The 21,521-nt window shown below is 36.8% G+C and overlaps 1 protein-coding gene and 1 pseudogene across 4 annotated transcripts in view; one reads left to right on the top strand and one right to left on the bottom strand.

The window, feature by feature from the left end:
- SMIM14 (small integral membrane protein 14) overlaps positions 1–21,521 on the bottom strand; it is an 88,607-nt gene that overhangs the window by 58,627 nt on the left and 8,459 nt on the right. Inside the window, exon 2 of one of the 4 annotated variants that reach the window (XM_029947169.1) lies at positions 5,604–5,711. The exons of the other annotated variants lie outside the window; for them this stretch is intronic. The gene's annotated coding sequence lies outside the window, so the exon portion shown is untranslated. The remainder of the gene's footprint in view (positions 1–5,603; positions 5,712–21,521) is intronic. 4 annotated transcript variants of the gene reach the window in all.
- LOC115298418 lies at positions 4,529–5,708 on the top strand (annotated as a pseudogene).

The raw sequence follows: 21,521 nt of genomic DNA, 5'->3' as shown, positions 1-21,521 counted from the left end.
AAGACTGTCCTTAAATCTCCTTGAAAGGTCCTCCTCACTACCCAGATGACAGGGACTTGAACCCTAGATACACATTTCACGGCTGACAAACTGCACCTGACATCCGGTCCTGTACAAACACTGGGGATTTCTACATCAAACTGACTAGGAAGATTAGCTAACAGGAAGATGCCTCCTTCCAAGACACTGGATCAAGATTTTAACTAAACATGAATACTAAATACTTTCACTAAACATGACACCCTTTCTTCACTTTTCTTTACTTTGGCACTGGCCTGGAAAGATAATACTATCATCTGTATCTCCCAGGCCACTGCTAAGGCCAATGGAATTTAGAACTTTTATTTCAGGCTAGGAGTAAACCTAACCGACCCCTGGCTGTGACAACCAAACACAGTTCTTGTGACTGAATCTATTAACAATACTGCCTTAACAGGAATGATTTGTGCCCTCACAGGGTTTGTCTTTGTCTGTGGTGGTTATCATTCTCCTTGGGCCTGCAAATGCTTAGAGAGTTGGTGCAGAGCCAGGCAAGGCCTCTTTGGTTACCAAAGTGTGCCCTAACTATTATATCTCACTGGTCAACTCCTCTGAGTTTACACTGTCAAGTTAGAAAGGACCTACCAAGAAGCTTTCAGGATTCAAGAATCACTATCTTTGGCAGGGAGTAAATGTAAATGAGGCTATGATTAGAAACTTTTCCTTAACTCTTCAAAGTATTACAAAATTTACAACAGCTATCCAACAAAAATCCTTAGACTGTCTGGCCATGGTTGTTTTGCTAAGAGAATAGCCCTCATTTACCTTTCAGCTGAGCAAGGAAGTATCTGTGCTATGGCCACCACTACCTGCTACCTCACTACCGGGACTAACATTTCTGAGAAAGTGGAAACTCAGTCATATAGGATGACAGAGCAAGCCACTTGGCTTAAAAAGACGACCTCCTTAGAGTTGCCTGGATAGCTCAGTCGGGTGAGCGTCCAACTCGATTTCGGCTAAAGGATTAATGCCATTCATAATTAGGGAAATAGAAATCATAATCATGAGATACCACTTCACACCTACTAGGATGACTATTATAAAAAAAAAAAAAGATAAAGGGCACCTTGGGTGGGTCAATTGATTGTGTCAGACACTTGATTTTGGCTCTCAGTTCCTGACTTTGAGCCCCACATGGGGTCCCATGCTCACAGCATGGAGCCTCCTTGAAATCCTCTCTCTCCCTCTATCTCTGCCCCTCCTCTACTAATGCTCACATGCTCTTTCTCAAAAAATAATAAACTTTAAAAAAATGACGTGAAGAAATTAGAAAGAACCCTTCTATATTGCCCGTGGGATAAAATGGTATAGCCTCTCTAGAAAACTGTTTGGTGGTTCCTCAAATATTTAAACATAGAATTATCGATGACCCAACAATTCCACTTCTAGGTATATACCCCAAAGATTTGAAAATGGATTCAAACAGATACTTGTATGCTAAGTATGCATAACGGCATTTTTCATGACGGCCAAAAAGTAGAAACAACCCACAAGTCCATCAACTGATAAATGGATAAACAAAATATGGTATATGCATATAATGGAATAATATTCAGCCATAAAAAGGAATGGAGTTCTGATATACGATATGGACTATGCTGTGAAACATTATGCTAAGTGAAATAAGTCAGACACAAAAGGACAGATACTGTAGGATTCCACTTACATAAAATATCTAGAATAAGAAAATTCATACAGAAATTAGAATGGCGATTTCTAGAGGCTGGGGGAAAAGGGACTGGTGAGTCATTGGTTAATGAGTACACAGTTTCTATTTGGGGTGATAGAAAACTTTTGGAAATACATAGTGGTGATAATTGCACAACACTGTGAAGGTAATTAATGCAAATGAATTGTAAACTTGAAAGAATTGTTAAAATGGCAAAATTTGTTATATTTATTTTACCACAATTAAAAAAACGTTCTGGTTGTCCAGGACTAAGAGGGCTTGGGGAGAGATAAGGACTGACTGCTAACTGGTACTAGCCTTCTTCTGAGGTGAAGATAATGTCCTATAATTGATTATGATAATGGTCACACAACTCCATGAATACACTAAAAGCCATTGCATTTTACTTACACTTTAAATGTCGCAACATATGGCATGTGAATTATGTCTCAATAAACCTGTTACTGGAAAAAAACAAAACAAAAAAACCACCACCTAAATGGTGCCTAGACAGCACATACAGGTTCTAAACTTATCTAGGGAGTCAGGGAAGAATTTATCAAGAAGTGAACTTTAGGGGGCACCTGGGTGGCTCAGTTGGTTAAGCATCTGACTTTTGGTTTAGGCTCAGATCATGATCTTAGGGTTTGTGAATTTGAGCCCCACATACAGCCTGCTTGGGATTCTATGCGCCCCCCCCCCCCCAACCCCGGTGCACGTGCTTGCTCTCTCTCTCTCAAATAAACTTAAAAAAAAAAGTTGTTAACTTTGAGTTGAAAGTAGAAGGATGCATTGGAATACAATGGGGCAAGAAAGAAGCAGGTGTGAGGACAGAGTTCCAGAAGGCATTCCAGACACAAGAGGAAAAGTAGGGTAAAGATCCCAGAGTAAGAGTATGACATGGTGGGAGAACTCAAAGAAAGCCATAATGTGCCGGAATCCAGCAAGCAAGAAAAGTAGTCTGAAATAAGACCAGAGAGTTCAAGAGATGGGCCACACAGGGTCTTTTAGGCCATGTTTAAGATTAAGTCTTCATCCAAATAGCAATGTGAAGCCTGGTATGTTTTGAAAAGATCACCTAAGCTGCATTATGGAAAACTGACAGAAGGGAAGCTAATCAATATAGGAAGCCTAGTCAAATTGCTCTTTCAATAGGTCAAAGATAATGGTGTCCTTTCTAGAATTATCTAGGTTTAACGACAGCATACTTAAGTCACTGGGGGGAAGACAAATTATTCCGTGAACGATGTAGGGTACAGCTGGCTCCCTACCCTCATTCCTTACACTAAAACAAATTCTAGATGTGTTAGTGATTTAACTTTTAAAAATAAGGCTACACATACAAACAACTAGAGCAACTAAAGCAATGAGTTAGAATAGAATGCCTATATTGGGATGCCTGGGTGGCTCAACTGGTTAAGCATCCAACTTTGGCTCAGGTCACGATCTCACAGTTCTTGTGTTCGAGCCTTGCATCAGGCTCTGTGATGATGGCCAACACTCAATAATCAACAATCAATAATTAATAAATGCTAAGATAACTGCTCTTTAAATTTTAGTATGATGCACACAAAAAGAGTGGCAAATATACATCCAACTTAAGTGATTAGCTCTAGGGAAAATAATATAATTTTAAGGACAGACTTTCATTTTTGTCAATTGTTAAACATTTCTTACGAAGAATGTTTACTCATATATTAAGAAAAATACAGAAAGAGTTTAACTTTAAAAAGTCACAAATGTGGGGCGCCTGGGTGGCTCAGTTGGTTAAGCATCTGACTTTGGCTCAGGTCATGACCTCACGGTTTGTGAGTTCAAGCCCTGTTTCGGGCTCAGGGCTGACAGCTCAGAGCCTGGAGCCTGCTTCAAATTCTGTGTCTCCCTCTCTCTCTGCCCTCCCCTGCTCATGCTCTGTCTCTCAAAAATAAATAAATGTTTAAAAAAAATTTTTAAGTGACAAATGTATAACAACAAGAAGCCAAGTAGGATATATGCAGAACATAAATCTGAGAACCTATAAAGGAACAATACTTTTGTGACAGCCAAAAATTATAGAAATTTCTATCAACCAAAAATATACTGTACAGTAAAAAGACAACTTGGAAAAACACTTGCAACACATATTAGGTTAATTTCCTTAATTTACAGAAAACTCTGAAAAATCAATACAGAAATGGCAACCTAACAAAAACTGAGCAAAGGTCACTTTCCCAGGAAAATACAGAGCCAATGAACAACAAACGAAATAGGTACAAATCAAATTATCATTTTCTTTAATTACAAGACTGGTAAAAATTAATTTTTCTAGTTAACTTGGTTATCCATATCTACACAAGCACGCAACATTGTTGTATAAGGATGTTCATTTACTGTTTATAAAAGCAAAAAAAAATGATAAAGCAAAGTGTATATCTTTCATCTCTGTGGTTCTGATTAAATAAATGATACTAATAGTACACAAAATCCTACACAGCTGTTGGAAAGAATGAGGCAGATTTCTTTGTAATGATTTGGAGAAATATCCAGGACACACTGAGGTGAAATCAAGTTGCGGAACAGTCAGGGCAATCCTACTTCCATCTAGAATCTTCTTAGATCTGTTTGCCTGGGCTGGGGGGAGTTGAGGGTTGGAAGGGGAAGAGCTGCCATCCACCTATGCTGGGGAGTCTAACTCTCCAGAAGGTAGGAAATACCAAATACAAGCTCTGACTACTTCACAGTTTTGTCTGAGCCCAACTTTAAAAAAAAAAAAATGATGAGCCTTGAACTTGGCTGCCTGGAGGATTCATGTACGATTGATAAGACAACTTTGATGAAATCATGACCAGGTGGGTGTAAGTTACTACCACACATAAAAAGAGACCTTTGGCTGCAACATCATGGGAGGACGTGAGGGAGGAGGTCAAAACCCACCAGAGTAAACAACTTGAAGACAACAGGCTCTCTGTTAAAAATATGCCTCAAGCAAAACACAAAAAGAACAAAAAGTAGTACTTAAATGTAGATGTAAATGGATTCCTGGAATACTTCCGGCAAAACCCACAGATGTTTCCTAATGCGGAGAGGATAGCAACAGCCATGAGGTAAGGGAAGAAATTGCAGTGGCTTTATTTTTAATTTCTTTTTTAATTTTTTAACATTTTATTTATTTTTGATACAGAGAGAGACAGCATGAGAGGGGGAGGCGCAGAGAGAGAAGGAGACACAGAACCGGAAACAGGCTCCAGGTTCTGAGCTAGCTGTTAGCACAGAGCCTGACGCGGGGCTCGAACCCACGAACATGAGATCTGACCTGAGCCGAAGTCGGAGGCTTAACCGACTGAGCCACCCAGGCGCCCCTGCAGTGGCTTTAAAGAAAGATAGTCACCGGGAAGGAAGAAGACTAAAAAGATAAGCAGCAAAGAAAAATGCACTGGTATGTTTCCATTGTAGAAAACCTAGCCAGGGATTGAAGACTGCCCAGCTGCCCTTGAAAATCAAGATATGTGTACTGGACTATGTTACTGATGTGGGTCCACAGAGCATGAAATAACCAAGTGCAAAGCGAAAGTAGACCCAGCTCTTGGTGAATTTCCTTTCTCAAAATGTTTTGTTTGTGGGGAAATGGGACATCTGTCCAGATCTTGTCCTGATAATCCCAAAGGACTTTATGCAGATGGTGGTTGCTACAGACTTTGTGGCTCTGTGGAACATTTTAAGAAAGACTGCCCTACGAGTCAGAATTCAGATCAATTGGTCGCAGGGCAAAGGGAATGAGTGCAGACTATGAAGAAATTTTGGATGTGCCTGAACCACAGAAACCCAAAACAAAGATACCTAAAATTGTTAATTTTTGATAATGATTAGTACTATCATTAGTTACCCCTCATTGTTAACCATTCTGAACCGGGCCTACCTCACAAATTGGAGCTGGGCTCCCCTGGAGACCTGTGTGGTAAATACCAGGATGATGTGCGTATGGTCAAATAGTTTCCTGACTGTCCATAAAAGACTGCCTCTATCACTGGAGAAAATCATTGAAAAAAAAGTGTAAGATTTTTAAATTGTATTCTCAAAAAGAATATTTTTAACATATAAATCTTAGGTATAACTAAGTGGTTATATACTTGATTGTAACAACCATCTTTTTCTTAAAATCTATGCATTAATATGAACCACCCTTAAACAAAGTATAACTACTTTGCATTTGGAAATGAAGTTTTGCTTATACTGTTTCCTAGGTTCAAAATATCAATTTATAATTATATTAAGAACTTAAAGTTGGTGCAAAATCTGTACTTTTAAAATATTTAATAAAAATTCATTTGCTATTTACTTTAAAAAAATTATTAGCCTTCATGTCATTTTTCTGTTTTCAATTTGTCCACAGGGATAAAAGGGCTCAGACTGTACTGGTGTAGACATAAGCAAATGTCCACTTAAAATACTGGTCCTTTCTTCCTTCCTATCTGTGCCTCTCCAGATCAAATGCCATTTGAAATTAAAAGATATTATAAGTTTTTAAAAATGAAATTCAAATACTAAAATGCTTAATACCTACCCAGTTCTGTAGCCTCTGAACACCAAAATGCTAACAAACTGTCTTTAATAAAAGGAGACCTGTTTCTATCATCACCCATAAAAAGTATAAAACACAGCTAGTTTTAAGTCTCCATTTAATCCATTTGACTAACAAAATGAGATTTCACCAGTATCTCCATCACCCCCACTTCCAAAAAGCCCACGGCTTCTTCAGGGCCGGAACCTATTTTAGTCATCGCTCTGTTTCCAAACACCTCCTTTGCTGCTTAAGCCACAACAATGAATAAATATTTGCTGAATTTCTGAAGTTTATTTTCTCTGTATCTATATATGTCAGGAGCATATAATCAACTAGAATTTAAAAGTATATGTCAATATTAACTAGCCTCCAGTAAAATGAGAGACTGCATTTATAAATAGGATGTTCCTCAACGGTGCTATGCTTCTGTGGAACTCTCTTCACATAGACTTGAGCTGTTTTAAGTACTATTCAGTTTTCAGTTAGTAGTTTCCACCTAAAATTACTGGTTTTTTTGAAAATAGAATGGAAACAGTTCTTTTTTGGCTAGGACCTCAGAACAAGCATCAGTGCACACTAGCAGCTAAGCACTAGAGCAAAAAACTTAACAAATCCCACCTCACATTTAAATCTCTTGTGTCCAGAAAAACCTGGGTGCTTCAGTCGGTTAAGGATCTGACCTCAACTTAGGGCCATGGGTTTAAGCCCTGCATCAGGCTCTATGCTGAACTCAGAGCCTGGACCCTGCTTCAGGTTCTGTGTACCACCCCTCCCCAGCCCCCACCTCAGAAAAATAAACATTAAAAAATAATAATAATAAATCTCATGTGTCTAGAGACATTAAAAAGTTGCTCTATCAGGGGCACATGGGTAGCCCAGTCAGTTAAGCAGCTCTCAAAATAAACAAACATCTAAAAAACAAAAAAGGCAACCTATAAACTGTTGGTTAATTTTTGCCCACAGTCAGATTGATATTGCAAGTATTAATTATAATAGGAAAATACTAATGTATAAATTAAATGTTTATCAAAAATTTCAAAATATGAAAAAGTAGAATTGTGTAGGAACTCTCCAGAAGCTATCACCCAACTTCAGTAGTTATCAACCAATCGCCTGTTTCATTTCATCTATTTTATCTATACTCATGTAATTCCTTCCCTCCTCCCCTGGATTGTTTTGAATTTTTTCAATGTCTTATTCATATTTCATGACTTAGACGTTTTACAACCAATTGCAAAAAAGCTGGTTGTCTGTAAGAGTCAAGCCATGATTTTGGTACTATTTAGCATTGTTCTCACATCAGGGGCATATACTGAGGAGGTGAACAACTCTGAAACAAACACATCAGAAGCAATGTTTTAATACCAAGTATTTGTAAAATACCCTTCTATACCTTCACATAAATTCTAGGTATTTGTAAAACACTCTGAAATAAATTCTAATATACCAGGAGTCTGATTCAGTAACCCAATTCTGACTTGCCCACAAGAGTACAACATTTTTAAAGTTTATTTTTATTTATTTTGAGAGCGAGATAGAGAGCAAGTAGGGGAGGATCAAAGAGAGAGGGAGAGAGAATCTCAAGCAGGCTCCACACTGTCAGTGCAGGGCTCCACACAAGGCTCAATACCATGAACCATGAGCTCGTGACTTGAGCTGAAATCAAGAGTCAGACGCTTAACCAACTGAGCCACCCAGGCGCCCTTCATGGTTGCTTTATATGCCTCATAAAGGACAAAACAAGTGCACACATCTAAAGCTCTCAAACTATCCTCACTTAAACAACTCCTACCATAGAAATGAAGTGAAATAATTATACTCTGAATGTTGGGAGGGCAAATGCCCTCAGATCCGGGTCATTTCCTCCTCCCACTGCAAATAACACCTTTCCCAGTAGAGTTTAGCTGTAATATGTCAGTTGAGTCATCCTGTTTCTATATGCTGAGGAAATTTTCCAGTTGCTGTTAACTGGTTTACAATCTGCTATTAGAACCTTAAACTCTCCAGCTCATACTGGGTGGGTTTAATTCACCTTATCACCTCTGTGGAGTCAAATTTAATTGCCTGCTTATATCTTTGGAAAAGGTGAAAAAGTAGACATTGTAGTTTCACTACACTATTCTCTAGAATTATGCCATGGAATTACATGCTTATACACAGGATTGATTCCTTGGGAAATAAACTTCTTAAAAGTGGTTCCTAATGAGGCTAAACACTCTTAGTAGCAACGCATAAGACAGCAAACTTATCAGTGTTAGCTTTTTATCAGATCACCTGGTATCAGTAGTATCCCCAGAAGTACACAGAATAAAATGAAAAAAATATCAACTTTTCATTCCTCCCCAACTCTCCTCCCTTTCCCCAGAGATACCAGTTAACAGTCCACTGTGAATACCTACAGGTCTTTTCATATGTATTTACACCCTTCTAAATATGTAGATACATGTATCATTTTGGTAGATCTTATAGATCATCTCATACATATTCTGCAATTTGCCTTTTTGTAGTATAAAAAGCCTCCAGACCTTTCAATACATAAAGTTCTACTTCATTCTTTTTAATGGCTACATAAGACTCCAAAAACATGAACACACAATTTTAAGATTCCTTTAGTAGAGATTACTTAGGGACTTTCCAATTTTTTTTTTAGGTTTACTTATTTTTGAGAGAGTGTACATGCAAGCAGGGGACGGAGAGAGGGGGACAGAGAATCCAAAGTGGGCTCCGTGCTGATAGCAGCAAGCCTGACGTGGGGCCCAAGCTCACAAATGGCGAGATCATGACCTGAGCCAAAGTTGGGGGGTTCAACCGAGCCACCCAGATGTCCCCAATGTTTTTTTAAGTAATCTCTACCCCCAATCTGGGACCCTGAGATCAAGAGTCACATGCTCAATGGACTGAGCCATCCAAGCACCCTCTGGACTTTCTAATTTTTTTTTTGAGAGACAGAGAGACGGTGCAATCAGGGGAGGATCAGAGAGAGAGGGACACACAGAATACGAAGCAGGTTCCAGGCTCTGAGCTAGCTGTCAGCACAGAACCCGATGCGGGGCTCAAACCCATGAACCGTGAGATCATGACCTGAGCCAAAGCCGGCCGCTCAACCAACTGAGCCACCCAGGTGCCCTTCTAATTTTTTTGTTAATACTGCAACAAATATCTTTATGCCCCTATTTTTGTGGGGCCACACACACACACACACACACACACACACACACACACTAAATCTCAGGGTCTAAAGACATTTACAAAAAGCCTTTGCCAATTTTAATTCTATCAACAGCACATAGTACATGTTACTAATTGTATAACATTGTAATTATTTATGGTATTATTATCACGGATAGTAAAATAGTATATGGGTATTCTCAACTACATATGGATATACTTAAAAAAAGTCAGTCCTCCAAAATATATCTCATTGTTTTTTATTTCCTAATCCCAAAAAGGCTGCATATCTTTTCACTTTTATTGGCATGTGTATTTCTTCTTCCTCAAACTTTTTGTTTTATTGATATTAGCAGCTTTTTATATTATTGAGTATTAATCCACTGCTATACCATAGTAAGATTGAGAACTTTTTATACGTTATTTGCTTCTCTTTCTTCTAGGTGGCTCCAAAGCCAGATTCATAAGGGTCAATTTTTATATTTTTTAAACTTTTTAAATATTTATTTATGAAAGAAAGAGCACCAGCAGGGGAGGGGCAGAGAGAGAGAGGGAGAGACACAGAATCGGAAGCAGGCTCCAGGCTCCGAGCGGTCAGCACCATGCCTGACGCTGGGCTCGAACACACAATCCATGAGATCATGACCTGAGCTGAAGTCAGACACTAACTGACTGAGACACCCAGGCACCCTACATATTTTTCTATTTAAATATTTAACTATTTCTCAGACTATTAAAGACTTAATACAATTACAAACCATAAAAAACAGATCTAAAATCCTAAGACAGCAATGGAAAATAACATCCAGGCACACCTGGTGGCGCACTTGCCTAAGCTTTCTACTCCTGATTTAGGCTCAGGTCACGATCTCATGGTTGGTTCATGGGATCAAGCCCTGCAATCAGGGTCCATGCTGACACCGCAAAGTTTGCTTGGGATTCTCTTTCCTTCTCTGATCCTCCCCTGCCTTCTCTCTTAAAATAAATAAACTTTAAAAAAAAATAAAAGAACATCCAATGACAATATGAAATAATACTTAAGATTTTCATTTTCTTTAAATGTTACTAACACATTGACATGCTAACAGAACTGAAGAAGAATAATAAACCCTAGATATTCTTTTGATAATTTTACTTAAGCTCTTTTATTTTGGAGCTATTTTTGTTGCCACAGAGGTCAAGGACTCCTGAAAACCAAAACTGTCTTCCAAGCCATTAAAGATTTAGGGAGGAAAGCATTTCTATGTTAGTATGCATATGTGAGTTTTCATTTTGGTTCCTCTTACAGAAGAAAATATTTGGTTTGGTGAGATTCTTTCAAGAAACTATTATATTCTAAATTCTTTTAAAAGAGAGTATTTTACAAATACCTAAGAGTAACAAAAATTCCCAAAATGTAACAAAGTGTTAACATAGGCTTCAAGGTGATAAAAGTCACTTTCAAATGGGTTAGCAATTTTTGTAACACACTGCAAAATAGTAAATATTTTAAAAGTGCTTTTAACACAAAATGCTTGGAAGATTCAGTCATGAATTTTTAAAGGAAATAATCCAATCATATCCTAGATTAACATATAATAGTTCTCACATTAATTTGGAATGGAACTACCGTTACATGACTTTACCTATAAATGGCCTTAAACTTTTTACTTCTTACTTTTACCAATGGATAGCAAATTTCCTACCAGTAGGTAAAATGTAACAGAAACAAGAAAAAAAATTTTTTAATACAACAGGACTAAGAAGAGGATATGGTCATGAAATCTGAATAAAAGGCAAAACCCTGAAGATCATTAAAAATTAAGGGCTAGGAGCACCTGGGTGGCTCAGTGGATTAAATGTCTGACTTCAGCTCAGGTCATGATCTCATGGTTCATGAGTTCGAGCCCCACATTTGAGCTGTCGGCTCAAAGCCTGCTTCAGATTCTGTGTCTCCCTCTGCCTCTCCTCTGCTCACACTCTGTCTCTGTCTCTTTCTCAAAAATAAACGTAAATAAATAAATATTAAGGGCTATAATCAAAATAGTAAATAAATCTCTCACATCTCTAAGAGATATATAAGGCTGAGAGGCTCTAAGATTTTTTTGAAATAGGTAAAGCCAAAGGGAAAAGATAATTCCTGTAAGAGTCATATAGTTAATTAACAGATATTTTTTAAAAAGTCACCCTGGAGTGCCTGGCTGGCTCAGTTGGTAGAGTATAGGAATCTTGATCTTGAATCTGAATCCCAAATTGAGAGGTAGAGTTTACCTAAAAAAAATTCAGCTTAACTATGCCATCAAATACATGCAAATTAATGGGAACTTTTACCTAAAAACACAGAAAGTACCATGAAAGTTTACTCATACACTGCTAGTCCCATAGCTAATAGCTACAACACTTCTGAAAAGTAATTTGGCAACACATATCAAAACTGTAGCGGGGCGCCTGGGTGGCTCAGTCAGTTAAGCCTCTGACTTCAGCTCAGGTCAGATCTCACGTTCATGGGTTTGAGTCCCGTGTCAGGCTCTGTGCTGACAGCTGGCTCGGAGCCTGGAGCCTGCTTCTGGTTCTGTGTCTCCTTCCCTCTCTGACCCTCCCCCTCTCATGCTCTGTCTCTCTCTATATCAAAAATAAATAAAACATTAAAAAAAAAACCTGTAGGGGTACCTGGCTGGCTCAGTCCATAGAATATGCTTCTTGATCTTGGCGCAGTGAATTCGGGCCCCACATTGGGTATAGAGTTACTCAAAACAAAAGCTCCAAAACTATAAAAATGTTCTTATCAATGACATGTGATTTATTTTTAAATACTCCAACAGAGAAGGGAGAGCAAAAGGATGAAAAGGAATAAATCTTCCATACAGAATTTCACATAATGTAAGTAGACTTAACCCCTCGAAGAGGTAAAGCTTAACACTCCTTTGACCTTGAATGCAGACTTGACTTAGCGACTTACTTCTACGACTTACTTCTAAAGAGTAGAATACAGAAAGCAAAGGTGACTTTATGGTGGAGAAACCTAGCAAATACTATCTTAACCAAAAGATCAAGGTATAGGAATGATAAATCATGTTGATATTATGTACCCTTTATTAAGATGTGATGAGAAGGGCAGTTTAGGTCTGGGGTATTCTTCCTCCAAATACCTAACCAGTACTCCTCAAAACTGTTAAGGATATCAAAAACAAGGAAAGAACACAAAACTTATCAGATCCATTCCTTAAAATAGGGAGGGGGAAAGAGGTGGCAGAGCCTGGCTGGATCCCTTCATCTTGTAACCCTTCATCTTGGGGCCATGAATTCAAGCCGCACACTGGGTTTATTGCTTACTTACAAAAAAAGGAAGAGGAGGAGGAAGAGGGGGAGTAGGGGAAAGCAATCAGGTCTAACAATCCAGAATCACAACCTGATTTTTCCTTTATTTTTCTCAAGGCTGAATTATAAAAATATGTAGCCTTATTTAAACCCCCTACTCTTTTTTGCCAATCTCTAGTTATTTCTCTTCTTCAATAAAGGTTAGTTCCCTGCCCTGCTTCCAAGAGCAATATTACTAAAAATTCATTTCCTTCATAAGAAGTGAGTCAGAAATCCAGTATGCTCAATGTGAAATTCTTGTGGTTAAGGGGGAAAAAAAAAGTATGAAGAATTACTACATGCCCAGAATTTAAACCCAGGGAAGATTAATGCTACATTAAAATGACTACTGGTTTTGTTAAGGTGTTCAGGTAATGTTTTTTTCTTCTTGTTTTCCTAAGTTTCTATACTACATTTTATTGCTTGATTCAAATTATATATTTACATAAGGGTATATCAATTTGTATATACATGTAAACATTCATATACACATTAAGCAAATGATTCAACCCAAAATATTAAAGGTTGCTGCCAAAACTCCCATACATTAATAACTTAAATATGAATTTTTATCTATAGAGAAGGATTTCCAAATGATCTAAAACCTTAAGAATTTAGTATTTAAAAAGATTTATATAGTCGGTTGCCTCTGGAAAGGGTGGTTAGGGGACATAAGTAGTAATGACACTTCTGAACTATTCAAAAAATATTAACTTTTTAAAAGAATAACTTTACTGGAAGCTTCCTGTTCTTCCTACTACCAGAACTATTAGTTCTAGGAACAAATAAATGCATCTCAATGTTCTCTTCAACTGAATATGCTAAATTTTCTTACCCTCTACATGACCCTCTGTCATCACTAAATTTGTTGGCTAGACTTAATATATAATAAAAAGGCTTCTAAATGTTATAAGTAAATGTATAACAAAATGAGCCAAATCATATCAACAAAAAATGACTAAGTATATAAACGGATACTTCTAAAATCAACCTTTGCCCTAAATCTAAGATGATTGTTCTTTGTAAACTCTGTTTTCCAAAGTTTACCTTTCCCTAAAGTGTATGTACACTTATCATAATGAGCACTGAGTAATGTACGGGTTACTGAGTCACTGTATTGTACACCTGAAACAAATATAACATTGTATGTTTACTATACTGGAATTAAAATGAAAAGTTTTAATTAAAAAAAAAAGTTTACCTTTCCTTACTCCTACTCATTCTCTGGTAGAAGCTTTAACAAGAGAAATCAAAATGGTGAAACAACAGTATAAATGCCCAAACTATCAATATTGACATAATGCTTTGTCAAATTGAGTTTAAGATAAAGGCAGGTACACCTACGTGGCTCAGTCTGTTAAGCATCCAACTCCTGATTTGGGCTCAGGTCATGATATCACGGTTCCTGAGTATGAGCCAAGTTGGGTTCTGCACTGACAGCATGGAGCCTGCTTGGGATTCTCTCTCTCCTTCCCTCTCTGTACCTACCCTGCTCATGTTCTCTCCCTCCCTCTCTCTCAAAATAAATAAACTTTAACAAAAAATATTTTAAAAAACACACAGGGGTGTCTGGGTGGCTCAGTCAGTTGAGTGTCCGACTTCAGCTCAGGTCATGATCTCACTGTTTCCAAGCCCCGCGTTGGGCTCTGTGATGACAGCTCAGGGCCTGGAGCCTGTTTCACATTTTTAAAATTTTTTTTTAATTTTATTTTTGAGAGACAAAGAGAGACAACACGAGCAGGGGAGGGTCAGAGAGAGAGGGAGACACATAATCTGAAATAGGCTCCAGGCTCTGAGCTGGTTGTCAGCACAGAGCCCAACGCAGGGCTCAAACCCATGAACCATGAAATCATGACCTGAGCCAAAGCCAGATGCTCAACCAACTGAGCCACCCAGGCGCCCCTGGAGCCTGTTTCAGATTCTGTGTCTCCCTCTCTGTCTCTGCCCCTCCCCAGCTCATGCTCCGTCTTTTTCTCTCAAAACTAAATAAACTTTAAAAAAAATTTCTTTTTAATACACATAAAAAAGAAAAAATGGAAAAAGACAAGGACTGGACTAGTTAGTTTTGTTTTCCCAAGGCAAATCCAGAATCAAAGACACCTTGGATGCACACCATAGGTGGGAGGGCAAGCAGAAAAACAAAGGTAGAGGAAGGAGGGGGATAAAGATAATATAACAACCTAGTAAATAAGAAATAAATTCTTTTCTATAGAATTTTCTGAACATACCAACCACAAAATGTATTTATCTATACATCAAAGCTTAAATCACATATGAATGAAGGAATCAATATTTTAATAAATGATCCTAGGAAAACCTGCTAACAGTTAAGAAGGAAAACACCCATTAGTAATTCTAGAAGGCAATTTAGGTGAATATTTGTTTGACCAATGTGGAAGAACTACCAGATACAATGAAAAATACCAACAAATTTACAACATAACACTATGTACATTAAAAAAAATCCCAAATAAAATAAAAAGAGCAAAAGAATTGGGAGAAAACCACATTCAACTAAGGCACCTTAGTAACACAGAGCATATGCAAACAAATTCTTAGTGTAGCATGCATTTGAGATTACAAATTATAATAATTTTTATGGCAATATGACTCCAGAAGTTAAAAAAATCTTCATGGCCTCTGAACTAAGTTTCTATTTTAAAAAATCTGAAATACAAAGAAAGATTTATGTACAAAGATGGTTTTCATAAGAGTAAAAAACTGTAATAATCTAAATGTCTGGGTAAAAGGGAATGTGTAAATTATGATAAATTATGATACATTCTATGAAGTACTATGCAGTATCATTTTCTTTCATAATGACATGGGGAAATGATCACAACACAATATTAAAGTATATCAAATAGGATATAAAAATAATTATAGCGCATGCACATGGTTAAAAAAGCACAGGAAAACACAAAAAAGTTGAAAGCATGCATACTAAAAACTTAAACCCTGGGTATCTCTAGGTGACAAGATTTTACTTTTTGCTTTATACATTTTTTTAACTTTTTTTTAAGTTTATTCATTTATTTTTGAGAAAGAGAGAGAAAGCACAAGTTGGGGAGGGGCGAAGAGAGAGAGAGAGAGAGGGGGAGCCACAGAATCCAAAGCAGGTTCCAGGTTCTGAGCTGTCTGAGCCACCCAGGTGGCCTCTATACATTTTAGTTTTGAAGTATCATATAATGATCATACATTAACTCATAATAAGGAAAAAATTTTTGGATGTTGCAGCTAAGTCCAGAAAAACCAACTCAGATCTATCAGTAAATAAATGGCAAAAAGTAAATAAAACATTAAAATATGGCAGGGATATGGTTAAGAGAGTTAGGCAGCATCAATCAAATGCAATGTACAGACATTGTTTGACTCCTGATTCAAATAAATGTTATAAAAGGACATTTATGCAAGAACAAGGAACTTTGAATACTGATTGGATCAAATAACATTTAGGAATTACTAATTTTTTTAAACATAGCTACAATGTCAATTATCCAAAAAGAGTCCTTATCTCAGCAAGATTCCAGTAGGTATTCTCAGCTACCAAGATATAATGCCTGAAAACTAGTTGAAAATAATCTTGGCAAGGGGGAAGTATAGACAAAATAAAACAGCCATGAATTAAATAATTGTTGAAGCCAGCTAATGGGTACAAGGGGCGAACTCATTATACTATTTTGCCTTTTAGTACCAAAACTTCAAATATACTTAAGATTTTCTTAAATATAGTTTTAAAGAAAAACAAAACACACTGCTGCTTCTCTCCATGCAAACATAGGGCTCTTCTTGAGAAAGCAGGGATAACCAAGGCTGATTGAAAGCAGATGAGAATAATCTTCCTACTGTGATTTTAAGAATGATTATTGATGAAATCATCTTTTCAAACAGCCAATCAAATCTTTACAGTGATCAAGAATGGTATCAAAATTCTTTCCATTTAAAAAATAAAAATAAAAACCCACAGCAAGAGCAAAATGCAAAGTAACAATTAGAATGCATGCAATTTGTTTAAGACAGAAAACAGAAATGATGGTCAATGAAATGGGAACTCAGAATAAGTATTCTACACATTGTTTTATAAAAAGCATCAATTCTTCTGATGAAAGCCAGAAAGTTATAAAACCAAGAAAGTGAACCAAATTTCAGAAACTGCTAAAACTGCCTCCAGAACATTCAGGGAGACTACACTTGAGTTTGTTTTCCACTCTATTTTTAACCTTATTCCCAATTATATCACAGAGATAATGCCTCACCTCTAAAAATAATTTCCTTTTAGAAACAGCTTTCTGACCCCAAGTTTTTATGCAGAGGTTTTTATCCTGTAAATTAGACAACTGACCAAACAAAAGAGTAGAGATGTCCCAAAACTTTGGCCATCTTTCATATTAAACACAGAGAACAAAATATTTGCCTATTAATTCAAGTAAAATATCATTATCATGCTATATACTAATATGCTACAATTAAACAGGATTAATTTTATCAGATGACCCAACATCTCAATGTAATAAGGTGTCCAAATTCACTCATACACAACACATATTCACTTGCTCTATTCTTTTATCAGAAATAGATCTCAAGCAAACATAGCCATATCTATAGTTTATATCTGCCTGTACCTTAGCTAACTACTTTCACATCTTAACAACACCCCTTCTGACAAAGTCAAAACAGAAGATTACCCATTTTTAAATTAGGAAAATAGGGGGTGCTGAGGTGGCTCAGTTGGTTAAGCATCCAACTCTTGATTTCGGCTCAGGTCATGATCTCACAGTTGTGAGGTAGAGCCCCACATTCAGCTCTGTGCTGAGCATGGAGCGTCCTTAATATTCTCTCTCTCCCTCTGCCTCTCTCCCTTTCCCACTTGTCCATGCTCACTCACTTTCTCTCCCTCTCTCTCAAAAATAAAATAAAATAAAATAAAATAAAATAAAATAAAATAAAATAAAATAAAATAAAAAATAAATGAGAAAAATAGTTTTAGGGAAACTAGCAATTTGACCATGATCACACATCTAGTATGAGATGGACTCTGGACAGGAAGTCACAATGTAAATTCCTGACCAGGACTCATTCCACATCTGACCAATCATGCTAGTGACATCTGTTTCAATCTTGCAAAGACAACTTCAGAGCAGTACAGAAATTATAGGACTATCAACTGACTTCCTATTACTTCTTATCAATGACTTACTTTTCTCTTAAACTACATTTGCATCTCTGATGGGAAGTAGGCAAGAAAAGGGTGCAAACACAAGTTCAAATTAGTCAATCATTTGCTAAAAACTGTTAAAGCTATGTCTGAAAGAAGTTAAAGACATTTTTTTTCATGTTTTATTTATTTTTGTTACAGAGAGAGACAGAGCATAAGAGGGGGAGGGGCAGAGAGAGAAAGAGACACAGAACCGAAAGCAGGCTCCAGGCTCTGAGCTAGCTGTCAGCACAGAGCCTGACGTGGGGCTCGAACCCACGAACATGATATCTGACCTGAGCCGAAGTCAGAGGCTTAGCCGACTGAGCCACCCAGGCGCCCCAAAGACATTTTTTTAAAAATGTAAATGTGTTCCTGAGATCCAGCCCCACATCAGGCTCTGTACTGGCAATACAGAGCCTACTTAGGATTCTCTCTCTCCCTCTCTCTGCCCCTCCCCTGCTCATATGAGCTCTAAATAAATAAATAAATTTCAAAAAAATAAAAAATAAGGAAAACTTAAATGCTGAAATAAACCCCAATATATACCCTAAATATCACAATCTCTGTGCTTAAGAGTTAAGACTCTCTAAATTCTATCATGACAAATTTTAAAACTCAAATTACTAGCCAAGCAATTATAGTTACAATTCCCTATTATATTCTCTATACTGATAACAAGAGGATGACCCTAGAATGAGCTATTTACAAGAGAAAACACAATAAGAGCCATTTGTGAAATTCTTACAAAATATTCTTACAGGATAACAAAAAGCTTCAAGACACTGTTTCAGAAAGAGCATATTATTAAAGGGAAGAGACCGAAGCAGAATAGAAAGAATAACAACAAAATATTTATTTTCCGCAGAATTTAATGGGAATGTATACATAAACAAGATGAATGTGGCCAATAGGTCTGTGCAAGATATCACTGTAGAGATAGGGTATACATTACTTATATATATGAGGATGACAAGCCTTCATTTACTCATAGTTCAGCAGATTACAACTTCACAAGTGGTACAATTAAAACTTTGAGGATGCAGCAGTTCTCACTTATTCATTTAAACAGAAAAGAACTGAGGCCCGCAGAGCTCCAGTGACTTACGCAGCCTCACGAAGCGGAAGTGGGATTCAAACCCATGTCTTCTCTCACTTCTCCTTTCCTCTGAAGGATATATCTAACAAGGCTTCAGCTTCGGGGGACTAAGTTACTGGCAGAAGAGTTAAGAGGAGGATATAAAAGAAATAAAAGGCATCCCTTACCTCTAAGAGCTGCAATCAAGTTAATGATTAATTATAATTAACTCATATAATAATAATTACATACCAGTGTATAATTAGCAGCCAAAACAAATAACACAGACAAATGATCCTCAGGAGAAAGCTCAAAATCAATGAAAAGAATTCTCTTCTCAACTAACCTTCCATCCCATTGCTTCTAAAAGCTTGACTCTCCAACAACATCAAGAATTTCCTCAGCTCCTTAATTCCTCTGTATTTCCGCAGCACAAGATTCTATAAAAGGTCCACCCCCAGGGCTGCCACCGCTTTTCTAAAAATCTGTTAATGTAACTCTATTTCCCAACATCTTAGACACTACCTTCTCTTTTCTCGGTGACCATTTTTCTCCCTAACCTATATATGATTGTATTCTAGAAATCACGTTAGGCTAAAACACCATGGAATAGCAGAAAGAAAACATCTTAGATAAACAATTCAAGTTATGGCACTGCTGAGAAAAGAATAAATTAACTTCTCTTTGATTTCACTTTACCTATCTATAAAACAAGAGTGATAACTGAAACTATTCTTTTTAAAGGGTTGTTTTGAGGCTCAAGCAAGAATGTGTAAGAGTGCTTTATAAGCTGTAAAATGCTCTGAGCCACTTAAACTCTTCAAGCCCTTACATTTGAAAGGTATCTGCAACTCTCAGCCTGAGACCTGGTACGCTGCTTTGGCATGTTTGTATATCCCCTGGGGCTCAGCTATCGCTCTTCTGCATAAAAGGTAAAGAGCAGAAAGAAATCTTCTGTTCTGAATCTTGGTCCCTCACCTATTAATTTCCTGTCCTTGCCTGGCTGTTCTTTACTTTTGTACAATCCCAAAGATTCTCTCTCAGTCTGGGGTAAAATTTATTGTGAGTAGTCAAATAAAGGAAAACTTTTCAAATGAATCATCTTCATATTCAATATCACAATCAAATTTTCATATTTTGAAAATGTTTTCTAAAATTTCTACAAGAATACTTATTAGACATTCTGAATTTTAAAAAATATTTTAAGTTTTTATTTTTCCATACTATGTAATACTAAATCATAGTGGATAGAGGTTACTTATGTTAAGAAAGCAATTTTTAACAGCTTTTATTACAAAATACAGTACTATTGTCTTCTGAAATTGTGATGTACATCACAAGTAATATTACAAGTTTATGAATGATTTACATCTTTCAAAGAGGATGGAATCAAGACTTTTTCTCTTATTCATTTGCTTGCCTATGATTTCTTGAACAGTAAGGAATATGGTTACTACTCTCCCAATTCATGTAATCCCTCTCATCCATGCTACAGCCTAGAAAACACATTTTTAGACAGAGGCACATAAATGTGATGGAAGGAAAAATGCTTAGAACCAAGGTTATAAAGAAACCAGTATTATTAAAAAACGATATCTGAACACCACAGATTTTTTTAAAGTCTTCAAAATTTTAAGCAAGTCTATTTCTTTTATATTACCTTTGCTAAGAGTAACAAGGCAACAAAATACATACCATGTAAAAAAAATTAACTTGCATTTTAAAAAGTATATAGTAATATAAAACAAGATAGCAGCCAGAACACCGACCTCTAAGTCTGTCGCATATACCATGAAGATGCTTACTGCTTTCCTATCTTGATTTGAACTATCTTTATTATAAGCTGTTAAATTCTGAAAACACTGCACATGTAGTACTTGTCAATGAGTTCAGTCAAGCAAAACGCAGCTTCATTTTGTATTTTTAAAAAGCTAAGACTCACATCTGTGCTATGACCTAAATTTAAAAAAGGAAATGAAAATTCAGTAGGAAAATAAGCTATGAGAAGGTAACTTTCTCCAAAACAAGAGCACTGAGGTTTAAAATGTTATTTACAAAATATAAACCCTATTACACATCTAAAAATTAGGTTTCCGTTTAGAAGCAAGACTTTAATTTTTCAAAGGAGTTGATTTTTTATATTTATTTTTTATTTTTTTTAACCGTTTTATTTATTTTTAAGAGTGAGAGTGTGAGCAGGAGCAGGGGAGGGACAGAAGAGAGGGGAACAGAAGATCTGAAGCAGGCTCCGTGCTAACAGCCGCAAGCCTGAGGGGCTCAAGCTTATAAACTGTTGAGATCATGACCTGAGCGGATGTCAGATGCTCAACCAACTGAGCCACCCAGGTGCCCCAGGAGTTGCTTTTTTTAAGCAATAAAACATTTATAGTTTTAAAATTCAAATACAAAAGGTTTTTAAAAAAAGAAAAAAAGCAAAGTCTTCTCCCCTCTGAGGTAATCTCTATTAAAAACTCACCTCTGATCTCTATGAACTGAG

Source organism: Suricata suricatta, chromosome 1 (assembly GCF_006229205.1).
Source record: "Suricata suricatta isolate VVHF042 chromosome 1, meerkat_22Aug2017_6uvM2_HiC, whole genome shotgun sequence".
Taxonomy (NCBI): Eukaryota; Metazoa; Chordata; class Mammalia; order Carnivora; family Herpestidae; genus Suricata; species Suricata suricatta.
Note: the sequence above shows the minus strand (reverse complement) of the source record. Positions and strands in the feature narration are given on the sequence as shown.